Source organism: Podarcis bocagei, assembly GCF_964188305.1.
Source record: "Podarcis bocagei genome assembly, chromosome: 9".
Classification (NCBI taxonomy): Eukaryota; Metazoa; Chordata; class Lepidosauria; order Squamata; family Lacertidae; genus Podarcis; species Podarcis bocagei.
The window spans coordinates 49,953,960-49,973,967 of NC_138134.1; the positions used below are offsets into that span (position 1 = coordinate 49,953,960).

The 20,008-nt window shown below is 45.1% G+C and overlaps 1 protein-coding gene across 1 annotated transcript in view; it reads left to right on the forward strand.

Moving 5' to 3' along the window:
• The first annotated feature begins 19,184 nt into the window (after positions 1-19,184).
• The window catches only part of ANKRD50 (ankyrin repeat domain containing 50), a 45,011-nt gene continuing 44,187 nt past the window's right edge, over positions 19,185-20,008 (forward strand). The window contains exon 1 of the mRNA XM_081208047.1: positions 19,185-19,399. The gene's annotated coding sequence lies outside the window, so the exon portion shown is untranslated. The remainder of the gene's footprint in view (positions 19,400-20,008) is intronic.

The window sequence follows — 20,008 nt, forward strand, 5'->3', positions numbered from 1 at the left end:
TGGCACCTTCATGCAGGTAACTGCTACCATCAGTATAATATACAACATCTGGATTTTTCAATGGTTCATCTTTCAGATCGGGTCTACTGGAATAAACTTCATCCATTATTTGGAGACAATCATGTGATTCTTCATCATCTACCTCTGGTAGGGGCAGCAAAGTCGCTGGATTGAGCATATTCACTACTCGTAGATGAATCCTGGGATTTTCACACAATAGGCCTTGGTACCTAGCCATCCTTGGGTTCGTTAGCCAATAACTACCCTTATATTCCATGAGTGTCAGAACAGCATGAGGTACATTCACATACATCGTCTGGCCGAAGGTAAATTTATCAGCTTCTTTGACAAGGCTTGCAGTGGCCGCTACTGCCCTTAGGCATGGAGGCCATCCTTTTGCTACTGAGTCCAATTGTTTTGACAAATAAGCTACTGGACGGTTCCAACTTCCTAATCTCTGGGTCAGGACTGCCGCTGCAATCCCATTCTGTTCATGTACATACAGCTGAAAGGGTTTTTCCGAATTAGGCAGTCCAAGGGCTGGGGCCTCCATAAGTCGTTGTTTGATAACTAAAAAGGCTTGTTGCTGCTCAGGTCCCCATACGAATGGGTCCTTTTCTGCACCTCGAGTGCTTTCATGTAAGGGTTTGGCCAGACTGCTGAAATCAGGTATCCATAGTCTACAAAACCCTGCTGTTCCCAGGAATCCTCTGAGTTGTTTCCTTGTGGTAGGTTCCTTGATAAGGCAAATAGCTTCTTTCCTCTCTGGCCTCAATGCTCGTTGTTGGTGTGAGATGTCAAAGCCCAAATATTTGACCTTTTCTAAACATATCTGTGCCTTTTTCTGGGAAACTCGGTAGCCAGCTTCCCAGAGCAAGTGGAGCAGTTCCTCTGTACCTTCTTTACAGGTATCAAAATCCTTTGCTGCTAGTATAAGGTCATCTACATATTGCAGAACCACCTTTTCTCCAGGTATTGAGGGGTAACTTGTTAGATCCTTCGCCAAGGCAGTGCCAAATAAAGTTGGGGAATTTTTGAATCCCTGGGGCAATCTCGTCCAGGTTAGCTGGCCTTTTGTTCCTGTTAAAGGGTCTTCCCACTGGAAGGCAAATATAGGTTGGCTCTGTGGTGCCAGCCGGCAACAGAAGAATGCATCTTTCAAGTCCAATACAGTAAAAAATGTTGCTTCTGGTGGGATCAAACTCAGCAGGGTGTATGGGTTTGGTACATTTGGGTGCAAGGTCTCGATAGCCTGGTTTACGAGCCTCAAGTCCTGCACTGGCCTGTATTCATCTGTTCCAGGTTTTCGAACAGGCAAAAGGGGTGTGTTCCATTCTGATTGGCAGGGCTTAAGCAGACCATATTTTAATAGGCGGTCCAAATGTTTCTGGATGCCCTCTGCTGCTCGCCGGGGTAAAGGATATTGCTTTACAGATACAGGGGTAGCCATAGGTTTTAAGGTTACTACAATTGGAGCTATATTCTTGGCCATTCCTGGTGGGCTATTTTCGGCCCATACTCCTGGTGGCACCTGTAGAGTTCGGAGGAGCTTGTTTAACTCTGTATCCAATGTGGGTTGGACTTGCAGGGCTGACATTAGGCGCCATGATTGTTCCTTAGGTACTGAGAGGGAAATTATTCCTGCTGCCTTTGATGGCAGTTTCATTTCTGGACCTCGAGGAGTGAAGGTGATTTGGGCCTGCAATTTGGACAGCATATCTCTACCTAAGAGAGGTATTGGACACTCAGGTATATACAAAAACTGATGGGTTAAACGATGTCCCCCAATCTGGCATTCCAAAGGTTGGAGGAAAGACCTCTTAGCTGACTGACCAGTGGCACTTTTAATGACTACACTTTTGGATGCCTTTTTCTGCAATAGTTCTGGGAGTACTGAGTATTCAGCCCCAGTATCAATCATAAAGTCTATTAAATGGCTTCCTAATTGGATCGTGACCGTGGGCTCCTGGAAGCCTAACTTTATGGAGTCCGGTCTTTCCTAGTCTTGGGTAAAATCCTCCTCTGCCAGTCCAATGACATTGTCCCTACTCCGTCCTTGTCCAGGTCTCTGATATCTTCCATCTCGGATCATTCCCCGTCCCCGTCCCTGGTTTCTTGGGCCGGAGCCTGGGCCTGGGCCTGGGCCTGGGCGTACTTCTTCCAACCTCAGGGGTTCAGGACACTCCCGCTTCCAATGACCCTCCTTCTTGCAATTTGCACATTGATTCCTTCCCAGTGGTGGATTCCTTCCCCGCCCTCTTCCTCCATTTAAGGGGCGGTAGTCTTGCTTCACTGCTGTGGCTAGCATTACCATCTTTTCCTTCTGCCACTTCTTCTTCTCTTGTTTCTCAGCCTCATCCCTATTCCGATAAACTCGGCGTGCAATGGCCATAATTTGGCTCATCAGCATCCCTTCCCATCCTTCGGATTTCTGAATTTTCTTACGAATGTCAGAAGCGCACTGGGCCACAAATGTAGCAGTAATCATTCTGCTGTTTTCAGGGGCTTCAGGGTCAAAAGGAGTCCATATACGATAGGCTTCTTGCAGCCTCTCTAAAAAGTCTCCTGGACTCTCATTTGGTTTCTGTTCTACTTCTGAGACTTTAGACATATTAGTGGGCTTCTGGCATGCCCTGCGGATACCTTGCACAAGCGTCTGGCGGTAGGTGGTAAGTCTGGCCAGGTGAATTACATTGTTTGGATCCCAATTAGGATCTTCCAAGGGAAAGTTGTCTTGGAGATGACGGTCAATATTAAAAATATTTCCCACTCTGGCCTGCTCACGCAAATATATCTGTGCCTTTTCAATTATGTCTCTCCTTTCCTCAGTGGTGAACAGAGTATTCAGGAGCTGGCGGCAATCTGTCCAAGTAGGACTATGAGTATTTATTATTGAAGTCACCAAGTCCATCATAGCCTGAGGTTTTTCTGCAAAAGATGGGGTGTGTGTTTTCCAATTCATCAGATCTGTAGTCGTGAATGGAATATATTGCAGGGTCGAAGTTCGAGGTGGCCTTGGTCCAGGTAGCCCGTTAACCAGCACAGGCTCCTCAAGTGCATCAAATACTCTTCTGAGAGGGGCTACTACGTGATCTTTCTCTTCGCCTTGCTCTAGGGGCCTCAAATCATAGGGGATGGTATTTGTCCCAAGGCGTTCTTTTAGCAGCTTTATACGCCTGGCTGTATTGCTTGCTGACCGATTAAGGTCTCCCTGTAACTTCTGTAATAATTCTCTAGGACTTGGATGTACAGGGGTTTGGGGTAGGCAATCAGTTGTTTCACTAAAAGAGACTGTAGATGGAGTTCTACTGGGACTCACAGATGGAATAACCACTTCTGCTTGGGCTTTATTATAGGCCTCCAATGCCTCCTGAAGATATTTATCATAATCTATCAAGGAATCAAGTTCTGTGACTCCAGCCCCATTATTCATTCCACTTTCTTGCCTTGGGGTTACAACTGGTGGAGTGTTTGGATTAGGCTCCCTTCGATGTGGAGCATAAGGTGGAGGTGGAAGCAGCTCTTCCTCTGGTCCCTCAAAAATGGGTTTGAGTTTATTTGGCAAGATTCCTTTCCTAGCTTCGGCTTTTACAGCCAATAATTTGCATCGTTGGACTTTGCATTCCCTTATCCATGGAGGATTTTTATTTAATGTGCTCAGCCAGGAATCTATATATGAAAATTGTTCTGGGCACCCTCCAATTTCTTTGGCGATGTTAGACCAAAGTTTGCTTACTAAATTTATATCAAAGGTTCCTTGAGATGGCCATTCAGTATTTTGCTTCGGCCACTCTAATTCACATAACGTTCTCAGGCGCTCTGGCGTCATTTTGACTCCATATGCCCCTGAGAAGGCTTTCTTAAAATTATTTAACATACATTCAAGAGGTGTATTTTCCCCTTTTGAACCCCCAACTCCCATTGTATGGCCCTGTGAAGTATCCACTCAGTCACTCACACACACGCTTCGTGGGTTTCCTTGCCTGGTGAAGTCGCCTTACCAGGAACCGAAGTACTGCCCACTCCACACTCAGGTCAGCTACAGATTGCTCTGTACTTTCTCACACATACAATGCGCTAGATACTTCACCACACACTACCTCCCATTCTTCCCTTTTCCCCCACCAGATCACCATCTGATGTATCCAACCACCTAGCGTACTCAGTTCCCACTTACTGAGACGCAGAAGTTTGATCAAGACTTCTCTTCCTCCCAATTAATTGGAGGGCCAAAAATCCCTTTGTGCACTTACCCCTGGTTGGTTCCGTTTCCCCCCGGTCCGTCGCCGCCAGTGAGCAGGGTATCAGACAGACGAGACTTCTGCGTTCCCCCTGGAAAAATTTACCAGTGCGCGCTTGGGTAAGCAGTTTAAAGATCCTCTCTCTTGTACCCTGCTCAGTAGAGCGAAGGGGCTGCGTTCCAGCAGACCACTTATCCGAGTCACAGGAGCACCATAAAATGTAGCACCCTGCTTGTGGTTAACGCTTAGCTGGAATGAAATATTCAACGCAGCAATAGAGAAATTAAAATAATTATTTATTTGTCAGACAAATAAATGAGAGGCACAGTGGTATATGGTTACCAAGCTCTGGCCTGGCTCCTGCCATTATGGCCAGCCCTTATATTCCCTTAATCCAGCCCCCTTTGCTCCTCCTGTGGCTGCCTCTGTCCAATCAGCCTGGTTGAATTTCCTATTGGCTGATTGCTATATCCAATCCTAAAAGATACACCCACATCCTCCTGTCCTTATATGGAACACAAACAGCTATATATTGTTACATCTATAAATGACAAATAAGTAGTAATATATCTTACATGTGTCTCAACAAGGAATCTTAATTACCAGCTCACCTCTTGCCCTCCCTGCCCTATTGCCTTTTAAAACAAATGGTTAATCTTAAATTTTTATCTTAAACATATGTCAAGGATCTTGAGTTTCACATCAACATTGAAAGATATCCTTCATTTGAAGGTTTCTAAACAAATGTTCTGACAGCTAATATATCTGGACAGCATTTGATGGCGTCTTCTTGTCTGGCAAGAGGCTGAGCTCAATGGCCCCTGTAGTCTATTCCAACTCTAGGACTCTATGATTCTATGAAATAAGAATTTAACATCTAAATTTGTTACTTTCTAAATCCTTTGCATAGTTACATTTAAGCCAATATATTTAAGCTAATATATTTCATACATTATCATAGGTAACCTTTTAAAAGAATAAAGCTTCTCAAGGAAGGAACTCAGTAAAAAAACAGTTTTTAAAGAAACCTCTTCAGTTACATTCCCCCCCCTTCAGCCTCCTTTCCAGCCTCAAAATAAAATAGGAAGAAGCTTCTTTTTCCCCAGCCAAGCCAGTTGCCTTTTCTCTCAGTTTAAGAAAGAAACAGTTTTAAAAAGACTTCCCAGCTAGATGCTTTAAAAAGCCTCTGGCCTTAGAAAATACAGCTCAAGGTTTTAAGAGAGGCCCATGGTATCATTTTACTATTTGCCCATTCCTAATTATTTATCTCTGCCTTTGTTATCTTCTGTAACATGTAGGGTCAATGTCCTGCTTTTAGTCTGTAATTTCAGCTTTTACGACTTTGAGAATTGCTTTCTGCTATAAATCAAGGGGCCCCTTGTCTTAGGAGAATGGCCAAGGTTTTCTCTGCCTGGCATGAAACATTTGAAAATTAAGCCCTCTTTAATATACAAGTCCTGATCAAACATTAATAAAATGCAGGCTTATGCCTGATGCCTCAGTGGAATTCTATAACTGGTAGCATTTAGTTAACAAGTAAAAAGCAGCAAGTAGAAAATGTCATTTGTCTAGAAGTGTCGCTTTATAATTTACCCACTTTCCAATAAATGCAGCGGTAATTTAGCGCTCTCCTAATTTATTCTTAATGGCTAAAATCCTATTTGTGGAGTACACCATCCATTCTATGAATCTATCCCTGCTGCTCACTTGACATCTCAAAGATTGGATGTTCTTTTTAAAATACATTTGTTAAAACCAGCCAAACCTCCCCTATGATTTATCGTTCATTCGCCTTGCATTCTGTTTTGAAAGTTATGGAAGATAAACACACACATATATAATGTCAAATGCCTGCTTTTGTTGTTACTATACTTTGACATGAATAATTATATCTTGTAACATCAAAGCTTCATAATGTGGATATTGACTGATTAGAATAATGCAGTAAATTGCAATTTGGTTCCTTGAAAGCAAATAGCTCTGTGACAATTTTGAATTGCACTGAATAACTGGGTGGTAGTGAGGTGTTTTTTTTAAAGGCCCAATCCTATGAGCCTCAAAATTCCCTAAATGCATTTCAGCCACCATGGTCCTAGCTTTGCCGGTGTAATCATGCATACGTTTGTAGGTTTTAGTTCAAATGGCACAACGATGTTTAAAAGAACTCTGCCATTTAGCCCACTTCAGACATTATTTGCACAAAGGGAGCAAGTATGGCTGTAGGGTTGCATGTTTACCCCCCCCCCACACAAAGTTATGTGGCTCCTCCTCCTGTTCCCACACTGTTTCTGTGTTGGAGCACAATTTGAATTCACCTCATGTCATGCTTCATGCGGGACTGGGAGCCTCCATACATATATCTGGGACCCCACTTCAGTAGCTATGCCCCAATATGACCATTGCAAGAGGAACCATGCAATCTGTGGGGGCAGCCTCTTGCCACCATATTTGTTTATTTCACACAAGTGAGCCTGAAAGTGTTTATTGTTTATCATATATATATATATATATATATATTTGCTTTCGTAGATTTTCACGGGTACAGGAATGCAGGTTTTGGTGTCTTCGGGTATCTTCCCGTGTAAGAGTTGGGGTGTCTAGGCGACGTTTCGACGAGGTCTCACTCGTCATCTTCAGGCTGGTGCTTTCGGCTTCTTGTTACTAGAACAGAGCAGGATCTCAGTGTTTGAGTTCCTATAAATACTGTTGAGGGGGTGTGGTGTATAGCCTCCAACGTTCTGGGCAGAGAGGAAGTTCCCAGGTTATTGTGCCTTTTCTTCTTTTGTTCATTAATTACTTGAGGGATATCTTGAGTGATTTCTTGAGTGATATTCTGAGTACCACTTAGGAGGGTCATTAGGTGTGGATTAGTTGCTAAAGCTTTCGTGTCTTGACCTCTTGAGCTTGTGAAGAGTTTTTCTGAGAAGATGGCTGTACTGCACTTAGTTGTGCTCTGGCTTGGCTTCGTGTATAGGGGCGAGCTGTGGTTTTGTGCCCTGTGCCAGCCAGATCTGTGTAGGGATTGCAGGGGGGTGCAGCATCCGGAGGTGCCACTATGGTTTGGCTACTGGATGGTGTCTGTAATTTATCTGTGGAGAGGGTCTGGGTTTGGGTCTGGTGTGGTTGATTGGAGATGGCGTTCTGTGTGCCTCTGGTTCTGGTGTCGGTTTTTGTGGGGAGGGCTAATTTCCAGATGTCTGGCAGGCGGGACGTGTCGTCACGCTTGTTCATGTTGTGAGGGTGTTTCTCTATCTCGATGGCTTCCATGATTATTCTCTTGTGGTGATGTTCCATGTTAAAGAGCAATTTGGAATCTGCAAAATTAATTTCGTGTCCTGTTTCTTTCATGTGTTGGTAAAGAGAGGAAGTTTTTTCTTCTTTTTTGACGGCATTCTTGTGTTCTGCGATACGTGCATTTATTCGTCTGTTTGTTTGTCCAATGTACGAGGCTGGGCAGACTTTGCAGGGTATTTCATAGACCCCTTGGTTTTCTAACTGGATTTTATCTTTTGGGTTTCTGAGGATATTGGCTATTTTTTTGGTTGGTGCAAAAGGCTGTTTTGATATTGTGTTTATGGAGGATTTTGCTAATTTTATCTGTAGTGCCCTTGATATAAGGAAGGAGGGCCATGCCATTGTTTTCTTCTGTGTCTTGGTTTTTGGGGGGTGTTTCTTTTTGGATTAGCTTCGTAACCCTGTTTTGCTGGTATCCGTTGGCGATTAACACATTTGAGAGATTCTGTAACTCAGTTGTCAAGTGGTCTTTGTCAGCCAGGCGTTTGGTTCTGGAGATGAGAGTCTTGGCTACGGAGTTTATTTGTGTAGGCTGTTGAGATGTGTGAGGAAGCTATCTAGTTTTTCCTTCCCGTGTGGCCAAATTACAAAGGTGTCGTCAACATATCTGAGCCTACACCCCAAAATACAATTCACTATGGAAATAGAAGCCAACAACCAACTTCCCTTCCTTGACGTCCTAATCTACAAAAAACCTGATGGCTCCCTAGGACACACTATCTACCGGAAAAAAACACACACCAACCGCTACTTACATGCACAATCACACCACCACCCTGCACAAATAAACTCCGTAGCCAAGACTCTCATCTCCAGAACCAAACGCCTGGCTGACAAAGACCACTTGACAACTGAGTTACAGAATCTCTCAAATATGTTAATCGCCAACGGATACCAGCAAAACAGGGTTACGAAGCTAATCCAAAAAGAAACACCCCCCAAAAACCAAGACACAGAAGAAAACAATGGCATGGCCCTCCTTCCTTATATCAAGGGCACTACAGATAAAATTAGCAAAATCCTCCATAAACACAATATCAAAACAGCCTTTTGCACCAACCAAAAAATAGCCAATATCCTCAGAAACCCAAAAGATAAAATCCAGTTAGAAAACCAAGGGGTCTATGAAATACCCTGCAAAGTCTGCCCAGCCTCGTACATTGGACAAACAAACAGACGAATAAATGCACGTATCGCAGAACACAAGAATGCCGTCAAAAAAGAAGAAAAAACTTCCTCTCTTTACCAACACATGAAAGAAACAGGACACGAAATTAATTTTGCAGATTCCAAATTGCTCTTTAACATGGAACATCACCACAAGAGAATAATCATGGAAGCCATCGAGATAGAGAAACACCCTCACAACATGAACAAGCGTGACGACACGTCCCGCCTGCCAGACATCTGGAAATTAGCCCTCCCCACAAAAACCGACACCAGAACCAGAGGCACACAGAACGCCATCTCCAATCAACCACACCAGACCCAAACCCAGACCCTCTCCACAGATAAATTACAGACACCATCCAGTAGCCAAACCATAGTGGCACCTCCGGATGCTGCACCCCCCTGCAATCCCTACACAGATCTGGCTGGCACAGGGCACAAAACCACAGCTCGCCCCTATACACGAAGCCAAGCCAGAGCACAACTAAGTGCAGTACAGCCATCTTCTCAGAAAAACTCTTCACAAGCTCAAGAGGTCAAGACACGAAAGCTTTAGCAACTAATCCACACCTAATGACCCTCCTAAGTGGTACTCAGAATATCACTCAAGAAATCACTCAAGATATCCCTCAAGTAATTAATGAACAAAAGAAGAAAAGGCACAATAACCTGGGAACTTCCTCTCTGCCCAGAACGTTGGAGGCTATACACCACACCCCCTCAACAGTATTTATAGGAACTCAAACACTGAGATCCTGCTCTGTTCTAGTAACAAGAAGCCGAAAGCACCAGCCTGAAGATGACGAGTGAGACCTCGTCGAAACGTCGCCTAGACACCCCAACTCTTACACGGGAAGATACCCGAAGACACCAAAACCTGCATATATATATATATATATATATATATATATATATATATATATATATATGCTTTCGTAGATTTTCACGGGTACAGGAATGTAGGTTTTGGTGTCTTCGGGTGTCTTCCCGTGTAAGAGTTGGGGTGTCTAGGCGACGTTTCGACGAGGTCTCACTCGTCATCTTCAGGCTGGTGCTTTCGGCTTCTTGTTACTAGAACAGAGCAGGATCTCAGTGTTTGAGTTCCTATAAATACTGTTGAGGGGGTGTGGTGTGTAGCCTCCAACGTTCTGGGCAGAGAGGAAGTTCCTAGGTTAATGTGCCTTTTCTTCTTTTGTTCATTAATTACTTGAGGGATATCTTGAGTGATTACTTGAGTGATATTCTGAGTACCACTTAGGAGGGTCATTAGGTGTGGATTAGTTGCTTACACGGGAAGACACCCGAAGACACCAAAACCTACATATATATATATATATATATATATATATATATATATATATATATATATATTAGGTGTCACCAAAGCCAGCTGGTGGTTTGAGGAGATACTTGGCAAAGTGTCCTCTGGTAGGCCCTCTTCTATAGTAGTGACCTTTTCAATTGCACCAGCAGCCCAAGCTGAGGCACCAATGCAGCAATGTGGGATCTAAATGGTGTGGTCACATAATTGATTGCAATGCCCCAAAGACATATTCTCTGATACTCCTCAGATCGAGTGCTGCGGCTTGTGCTTCAAAACTGATGCTGAACATCTTTTTGCGATGCATCAAGGATATTGAAAAGCATATTTTAGATCATGTGGTCCAGCTGCTTAGGGCAGTGACACATCTTTGTCAGAGCCATCCCTTTCCTCAGCCTCATTTGCTCAATCCTCGTCAGGCAACAGTTAATTATGAAGGGGCCATTGAATTGGTCCTGTGTTTAAATGCGTACCAGGTGATTCCTGCATTCCAATGTTTAACAGCCTGGTGTGGAAAGATGGAGCAATTTCTATGCTAATAGCAGTAAATGTGTCTGGTGCCTTAATTTATATATAACAGTCAGAGGCAGACTATCTCTGAACGTATTATTGTGAGATTGAACCTATGAACTTTCAAGATTCCAGAAGCTTCTCTGAATTTCCTGAATCTTGGTTCAAAACTGATAATGTGCATAGGATTGACCTATGGGAATACTGCCACCTCTGAAAGTCATAATTTAATAACTTATATAGTCCATTTTATCAATCATAAATGCATTTACCCTCAGACTTAAGCACTTAACTATATTTTTGCGGTCAACGAGTTATAATGGATATATTTATTGCCAAAATCATGTGAAAGGTCAGTTTTGGAATTTAATTTCTATAATGGGTTGTTGGTGACTGACTTTATTTTCCAGCCTATATTATGTTTCATAATATTATTTAATGGCATGTGAAGTCATGTGTTCCCTTAAAAAAAAAATCTTACTCAGCTAGTTATCAGCTCTGACACCTGTTTTCCAGAGTATTAGCCTTTATTATCAACTTTGGCTTACCTCCGTATAACCAACTACGATTACACGCAGCTCTAATTGTGCTCTTGTCACTCAAGCTGAATAAATACTGGCTTTAAACCTGCTTAATGGTAGGACTCTGATCTGAAGTAAGGCAAGCCGGTGCAATAGGAACAAAGGAATAGAGGTCTGCGTGTGACCTTTATTGTGAAAAGGCATTATCTGACAGAGAAATTAAAGGCTGCAATCCTAACCTGACTTACTTGAAAGGAAATCCCGTTGAATTTAATAGGATTCACATCTGAGTAGACAGCAGTGTAGGACTACGCTCCTATGTGCACTTACTTGAGAGTAAGCCCTATTTAACCTAACTTCCTCTTCTGCTGCTGTTTTCCCCTGCAGAAAACTGCTCTTTTGCACTCAATTGGAGCAAACAATTGTTTTCCTCAGTTTTCCTCATTTTCCTCACATTGCCATTTGTTTGGATCTATAACTCAAGAGTGAATCTTCCCTTGGAAAGGAGTGGGGCAAGGAGAAAACTGCTTGGACCCATGCTTTCTAGACACGGCACAAGGGGGAACGTGGATGAACCCTCAGTGGGGCTTTCTTCAGGCACTGCTGTAAGAAGTTGTAAACCCAGGGTCTGTGCTCCTGAAATATCCACAGAGAATGAATGCACACTGAGTGGAGAACTGGCTCTCCTGAGATAGCTGTGCCTGCAGCTAAATGGCTGCATACAATCTACTTGCATACAGGCTGGGGTGCCAACTTGAATAAAATGTTGTGGGGGCCCAGGAAAGCCCCGCCCCACATAATCAGTCACATGACGCAGTGCACACACACCATTTGAATGTGAATGCCCATCAATTTCCGAGGGCCCAGCCTCCTCAAATATTTTATTGTGGGGGTTGAAGCCCCATGGCCCCTAGGAGTTGGTTCCTATGTATACAGGACTTCCTCTGTGCCAGAACACACAACCTTTGTTCCAGAAGAGAAGCTATTGTGACTGCAGAGACCCCCTTCTGAAAGTAAGACAGTTTAAGTGCTAAGTACTTGTACAACGGTACTGCTTATGTCTCCACTATTTCTTTTTCAAGAGGGGAGGAGTGAGACCTTTAAGGTGCCGGCCATATGACCTCCTAGGTCTAGGTTCCACCAGCCTCTTCTGTGTTTAGATTCCATGCAGATGTTCAGCTGGTCATACATACTTGGCACACCACCCCAATCTCCAAAAATGTGAAATTCAGGGGTTCGGGGCCAGGGTTTGTGTTTCCTTTTGGGAATGAGGCACAGTGGAGACTGTGGTGTCTTTAGGATATATGGTTTACTTACACATCTATGCAACCTGAGCCTACAATGGAGAGGTTTGTAGCATTAACACTCCCAAAGGGTCCTGTTTCTCCCATAACCACAGCCTTGGATTCAAACAGATGTCAGAGGCCATGCTCTGCCTCTCTGGCTTGCTGCCTTACAGCTAAGTCACATTATTGCTCTAACCTCTCCACACTAAACTCTGGGTTTATCTGTTGAGGAAGGGGGACTCCACCCATTTGTCTTCTTGCACTGAGCTGCCTTGATCCTTTGTTCTCTTGATGGCCTGTTACCCAGACACTCACCTCAACGCAGTTGAACCTGGCTTAATTAGCTCTTAGCACTTGCTGGATCTAGGGATTAGAGAGGTCTGGCAACCTTCTTAACAGCCCAAGTCTTGATTAAATTCTATCACTTACTGGATCCAGGGATTATAGGAGTCTGGTGCCCACAAACTCATAACAATACATTTAAGAATGGAGGAGACGAACTATTTTGGACAGAATAATTACAGTCTCATTTAGGAAAAACAACAACAACTGAGTGAGCATCTAAGTCTGTACAACTCAAGAAGCACAGCTGTGTATCTGCAGAGAAATACTCAGAAAAAGAGGAGACAAAGCTACAGAATAAGAAAAGATGACTCCTCTCACTAAGTGGCTCAGAGAATGGATAATAAGAAACTGTGCGGGAAAGCCAGGGCGAAATGAAACTCCTCCACCCACCCTCTGGCTTCTCTTTGCAGCTTATTGGAATTCAGAGCATAACCATTTTAATTATTTGAAGGAGCTTTCTTTTAATTGCTTATGCTTGTGGAGATTGATTTCAAAATGAGAACAGGAATGAAGAAGGCATGGGCTTTAATATCCCCTATGTTCTTAGTCACCCCACTAGATTTTTCTCAAGGTTTTGCATTTGTATCACCTACATAAAAGAAAGATTACCAACTACCGTTCGCCTTCCACCAGGTTCATAAAAATAATATACAGATGGTGTTAAATGCAGACTATTTCAATAAGAAATTTATTGTGCCATCCTCCATCACTATGATTGCAGTCCTCAATGTTGAACGAGTTGCCTATCCAAGCTATAGAAGGGAAGAGGAGCCAGCCAAAGATAATGCCTTTCCATTAATTGTGCGGAAACCCAATTATAACTTTTATTACTTGCACAATATTATATTTGCAATATATTATACTTGCAAATATAATAATAATAAAACATTTGGACCACTTTATATCATTGAATGTTCACTAATAACTCCCTCCACACACACAGAGAGAGAGACTGACAGACAGACTGTACAGATGCAGAAAATAAAAATTAATTCATAACCAATGTCAGTTAGAATTATGAAAATATTAAAATTCATTGAATTGAAATCAGGGCTGACTATATATTCAAGAACTATGAAGTTGGCTCACTAATTGATCAATTTTGAGTTTCGGCAGGGGGCATCGTTGATGTTAACCAGTCCTGGAATGCTTCACGAGCCATCCCTTTGATACCTGGGCATGCAAATAAGGCTACTGCACAGGACCACCCTGCTTATAGTGGTTGTAGTTATAGTGGCTGTATTTGCAGTAAATTAGTCAGATAAGTTTGTCAGAAGTCCAGTCAAGGGGAGAAGAGCAGGGAGCAATTACAGGCAGGGATCTTGTGGCAATGGGACCCATAAAAATCTGCCTTATACCAGGTAAGGCAACTGGTCCATCCTTCCCTAACCTGGCAAGTACAACTCCTATCAGCAGTAGCTCTATAGCATCTAATTCACAGGAACTTTCTGCATAAAATGCATGCACTCCACCAATGAGCTATGAGTCCTCCCACTCTCTTTCCCTCATTCAGTTGCCTCCTTATCAGCTTAGCTACTGTTCAGTGTCAAGGTTCAGATGAATCTCAAATACAGCATACCAAAATATAAGGAGATTTCCCTGACAAAATGGAATTCTCTGTGGTTTCTGATGTGGATGGCAAAGGCTTCCCAAGGAAGCACCAGTTTTCATATTATAAAATTCAATTAGCCACAATCTAATTGAAACACAGCTTTTCTGTAATTGACTCAAGTCAGCAGGCTCCTTGCCCTTTAAAATGAAATTTAATACACATTCAATGCTCCTGTTAACGTTCCCAGCAAAGTTTCTTTGCTTTATTGATATCAGTGTGTGCTGTAGATCAGTCTTCCCTAAGCTAGAACCCTTGCAACATTCCTGATTGTTTGCTATGCTGGCTGGGAATGATGGGATTTGTAGTTCACAATCCGGAGGGTACTAGCTGGGTAAAGCTAACACAGGCAATCCATTAGAACAAAAGTTTTTTGTGTTGTTGTTTTTTTTTTTGGTTTTTTTTTGGTTAAAGCAAATGATAAATAAGTGATCAAGCTTCCTCAAGTTTAACAGGTGAAAAATAGAGAGGTTAAAGAGTTTGGCCCAATTTGCATGAAATGAAATTGGAAGGGGGGAGGAATCCAAATGTGCATTTTCTCTCATTGTATGTGGACCTTTGCATATTTCGAGGTAGGAGAGGATTCAAACATGCAAACCTCCGCTTGCCCCCTGGGCAAGCCAAATAAGATTCTGTTGATTGTATCTGAGAAACCTGACATTAAACAATTCACTTTTTAATCTGTACGAGAAATCTACACCTCACAGTGATTTACGGGAAAATGATAATAAATTAGGCATGCCAATTAATGAATTAAACTTGAGTCAAGTAATTAAGATTTCTCTGCTGAAAATGTAATCATGTGAATACAGATGTACAACTCATGACAGACCAAGTGAGCACTTGCTTTAAGCACCTCCCCATACTTATTTGTTCCATTCGCAGCCTGCCTCTGATAAAATCCAATTCTGCATGTAAAATGGGATTTTCTCAGATTTTCCTTATTATTTAAACATGCAAAACAATGTACACTTGCTCCCTCACCATGGAAAATGGGGAAGAGGTATGAACTTACTCAAAAGTGTGCTCAGCATTTGGCAGGTGCAGAGGCTGTCTCTATAGCATTGGAGCTTCTTGCTGACAGAGCCTAGGGAAAGGGACACCTCTGCTGAATCCTACTGCCCACAAGCAGTCCAGATCAGGGGTTCAGATTGTTATCTTACTTTGGGATTCATCCCCCTATGAGTGTTCAAGGGGGACAGGAAATGAAAGATAGGCATTTTCAAATTGAATGCATGTTTTACACAGGATTTACCTTCAAATCTCAGGGGGGAAAGATGCAAAAAGGCATAAACCGTCAACTGTGAAAATTGTGTCCAGCAGAAAAGTGTGGCTAACCAGCCGGAATACTGAACATTTTGTTGCAGATCATATTTGGGCATTATTATTTATATTGCAGCATTCATGTCGGAGTGTAAGTTAGCATGCTTTAAGTCCATTGCAAAACACTTAATAACTAAAGCAGCTTCCTTTCTTGCTTTTCAAGTTTCGTTGCCACCGTGAAACTCTGTAGCAGCATTGCTTAGGACTCAACCCTCACCTGATTCAGCCTGATTCAAATTTCTGTGACTGACTACTGTAAGCTCTTCAAATAGTCACTGTAAATATCATGTTATGTTGCGTCATCATCGTAAGCAAGAATACAGAGTACAGTCACCTTAAATGCATGTGTTTTGAAGTTATGCTGCATTCCTAAACTCAGTCACTTGTGAATTCTATTGAAAGCTCTTGATTTACTTTGGGAAAAGTGCACTCAGAACAGCAATGATTTTTTTTTTAAAGTTCTTGACAATTTAGAGTAGAAAATTGCAAAGATATGAGTGGCTGCTAAGAAAAGGTAAGTTATCATTATAAAACAAAATAGAGTTTCTCTGTATCAAAATCCCTCTGAACAGCCTTAAATTACACAAGTTAAGCTATCCAGGGATGCCTATAAAGGCAGAGTACCTGATTACTCACTTCCCCAAAAGGGTAAGTTTAGAAACAGGATATGAACTGATGAAGGAATCACTGCAAAAGCAGAGTTACTCACACTTAAAAGACTTTGGAACATGATTCTATTTTAAAGGTGGTTTGACAGCATAGGCCAGCAAGGGACCCACTTTTTCTCAAGGGGATTTGGCTTCGTGAAGCAAAAAGTCAAAATGATACCAGCCCAAAGCTCATAACTTACATTTAAACTTCACATGTGGTCAAAGAATGCTATGCAATCTGCAGCTCAAAGCACCTGCAAGGACCACAGAACCTCCCCTCCTTCTTCCTGAGTGTAACTGATGCACCCAAAAGAGGTCAGGATGACACCCTACATATTAACTCTACAGTGGTACCTCGGGTTAAGTACTTAATTCGTTCCGGAGGTCCATTCTTAACCTGAAACTGTTCTTAACCTGAGGTTCCATTTTAGCTAATGGGGCCTTCCGCTGCTGCTGTGCCACTGCCGCATGATTTCTGTTCTCATCCTGAAGCAAAGTTCTTAACCTGAGGTACTATTTCTGGGTTAGCGGAGTCTGTAACCTGAAGCGTCTGTAACCTGAGGTACCACTGTATATCTAAAGTTTCATTGGCAGCATTAGCCAAAGCGTGGAGCTCAAATCACACAACTTAATTCCTAATCATTTCAGTGGACACCACAGGTCTACTTTAAGCTGCACCAATGCTGATGGACATAAGTCCTGGGACAAGTGTAAGGAACCTGGGGGGGGGGAACAGCTGGGGGAACAGCTAGGGAACAGCTGGGGGAAGTGCTGTCTTGCCCAGCCCCTGCTGCAACTCCTGCCACTACCACTGCCATACCTGCTGCCGCTGCCTGCCGCTACATGCCCCAGGCATGCAGAATTGGGCCCAATGCATGATGTCACACACCTGACCCCCCCCCCCAATCTGGCCAGGCCTGCGGGGACACCCAGGCATCCCTTTGAAGATCACCAGAGTGCCTTCCTGGAAGGGGCTCCAATGATTATGGCAGGGAGTGTGGAGGGTGAAAATTGCACTCCACACCTCCTGCCTGGCAGGCCGGCGCTTGCTGGAGGCAGCAGGGGATGGCAGCCCCCTAAATATTGGGGGAGGGGGCTCAGCTCTTTGCCTAGAAATATTGAGGGGGATGAAGCTCCTTCTGCCCCCTATAGCTGGCACTGCAGCATGCCCTGCCACACATCCACCACTGGTAGAGAAGTGGTGCCACCATCGGTGCTGATTTCAGGTGAGATGTCACCCCAAATGGATGCGATCTTGCCTTAAATTGGTGTTGATGCTTGCATTGCTTTGCCACCGGAAGAGATGGCAGGGGGGCACGGGGGTACTGCCTCTGGGGTTTATGCTGTCTGAGGCAGCAGCCTGCCCTGTCACCTCCATCAGTGGTGAAGCAGTATCTCGCCTGAAGCATACCAGATCTCATCCAAAATCGGTGGTGATGATGGCAGTGCTTCTCTGCCAGTGGCGGATATGGCAGGTGCAGGTGGTGGCAGCAGGAGCAGCAGCAGGGACTGGGCACTTCCTATTTCGCCTCAGAACAGGGCATGCTGCTCCTGCTCACACTGAGTGATTGCTGTGCCAGCCCTGTGCAATTCCATACCCACTTTCCTGGGAGTTAAGGGCCACGGATAGCATGCAAAACATGAGGAAACATGCAAAAGCCTTGCCCTTATTCATGCTAACAATCAGACCTCTATTCTCAGAGGAGGAAAAGCTCCACTCTGAGGATGCTGTTGTAGGGAGGGGGCAGAGCCATTACCATAAGGCAGCACAGTGAGGTGACTGCCTCAGGTGGCGGGTTCCTGCAGGAATCCTGCAGGGATCCTGAGGTAACAGATCCCACTGTTGTGCCTGAGTGCCGTAGGGCCCACCCACTGCTGCCATCGAAGAAGCGAGGAGAGGTGGTGGCAGCAGTTTCCCAGTTTTGGTTGATGAGGAGCACAGAAGCCAACTCCTTGGGAATAAAAGCTCTTTGCCCTCCACCCCCAAAAAAAATATTTGAGGGGATCGTCGTCCCCCCAAGTTGATGGACATTGCCATTCAAATAGTGTGTGCGCTGTGTCTTATGATCGATTATGCAGGGTGGATCTTACTCCCCTTCCCTATTTTATTCAAGTTGGCGCCATTGGCCTCAGGAAGTGAAACTGGGCTTCCCCGTGGGAAGCGGTATTATTTTGTTAGGGGGGGTGTGTGTTTCTTTTAAAGCGTCTGGGTTGAGCTTGAGGTTCTAAATCGCTGCTAGTAGGTCATAATACTCTTAATCCTGGATCGTGGATTCAAGTCCTATGTTGGGCCAAAGATTCTTACATCTCAGCGGGTTGGACCCTCGCGATCCCTTCCAACCTTACAATTCTATTAAATATAGCAAGTGACCAGGGCTGAGATCCTATGTCCCGCCTCATCCCAGGTGCCAATTTGAATAAAATATTGGGGAGTTGGGGGTTAAGCTACTGTAAAGGTAAAGGGACCCCTGATCATTAAGCTACTGTATTTGAATGACAATGCCCATTAACTTTGGGAGGGAGGCAGACCCCCTCAAATATTTCATGAAGGGACCACGGCAACAAGGAGTTGGCTTTCCTATGAGCCTCATAGAAACCAGCACAGTAAACCTACTCGAGAGGCAGGTGTAGGGCAAAGCCTGTTGCTCCTGAAAACAAAGGAGCGACTCATGAGACCTCGGCCAGCTGCGAGGATCGAGCGCAGCGCACCGAACCTTCCCTCCGCTCCGGGCGATGCCGAGCGGCGTCTGGCCACGCCCCTTCCACGCCCACGGCCGAAGCACCAAACCGGCAGGCGGCGGCGGGCGGGGCCTAAGGAGGCGAGCGCCGAGGAGGAGCCGGAGCGAGGCCGCCCAATCAGGCCGGGGAGAGGGGGAAAGGGGCGGGGGCAGCTGTGGTGGTGGCGGCGGCCGCGCTTCGGCTGCGCCGGACAGGGAGAGCGAGGCCGGAAGGCCGGCCCTGCGGGGAGTGAAGAGGGACGAGGCGAAGGGAAGCTCCGCGGACACGCCTGTCTGGGCTTTCGCCCGCCTTGGGGAAAGCGGCGGCGGCGGCGGCGGCGGGAGGGGAACGAGCCAACCACCACCACCAGCAGCTGCCGCCTCCTTGTCCACAGGAGAGGAAGCAGGGGAGGTAACTGAGCAGCAGCAGCAGCAGCCCGGGAAGGGAGGTTTTCTCTCTCGCCGAGTGAGAGGGTGGGTGGAGGGCTGGGAAAGGGGCTGCAGCCACTCGCCCGTCCACCTCCCTCCCTTGGGGTGGTGTCAACCCCGGCTAAGAAGACCCTCTTTTCTACCAGGGGCTAGGCAGTCTCCGCGGCGGGGCAGCTGTCTCAGCTTGCTGGGGCTGCGCCCGGGTCTACACGGCTCTCTTGCCCGGCGAATCGCCGCCTCGTCCCGTGTGGATGAGCGCCTGCCTTGTGCAAAAAGCTCCGTGTGCAGCGGGTGGGCTCGCGCGCGGGTCTGCTCTGCACGCTTGCCGCGCCCCGTGCAAAGGTCTTTGTTTTGTGTGTGTGTGTGTGTGAATGGGAGGAGGGGGTGTCCCCGTCTCAATCCGCCACAAATGCTCGCCTGTCTTCTTGCGATCACCAAGCTCCCCGGACTTCTGCAAGGCGCTGGTGCGGCTGTGGGAACGTGGGAGCGCTCTCTCTCTCTCTCTCGGGGTTTCTGTTTGTTTTGGTCGGCGCGCGCGCGCGTCTGCTTGCCTGCCCCCTCCCCAACTTTCCCCTCCCGATTCGTGGAAGGC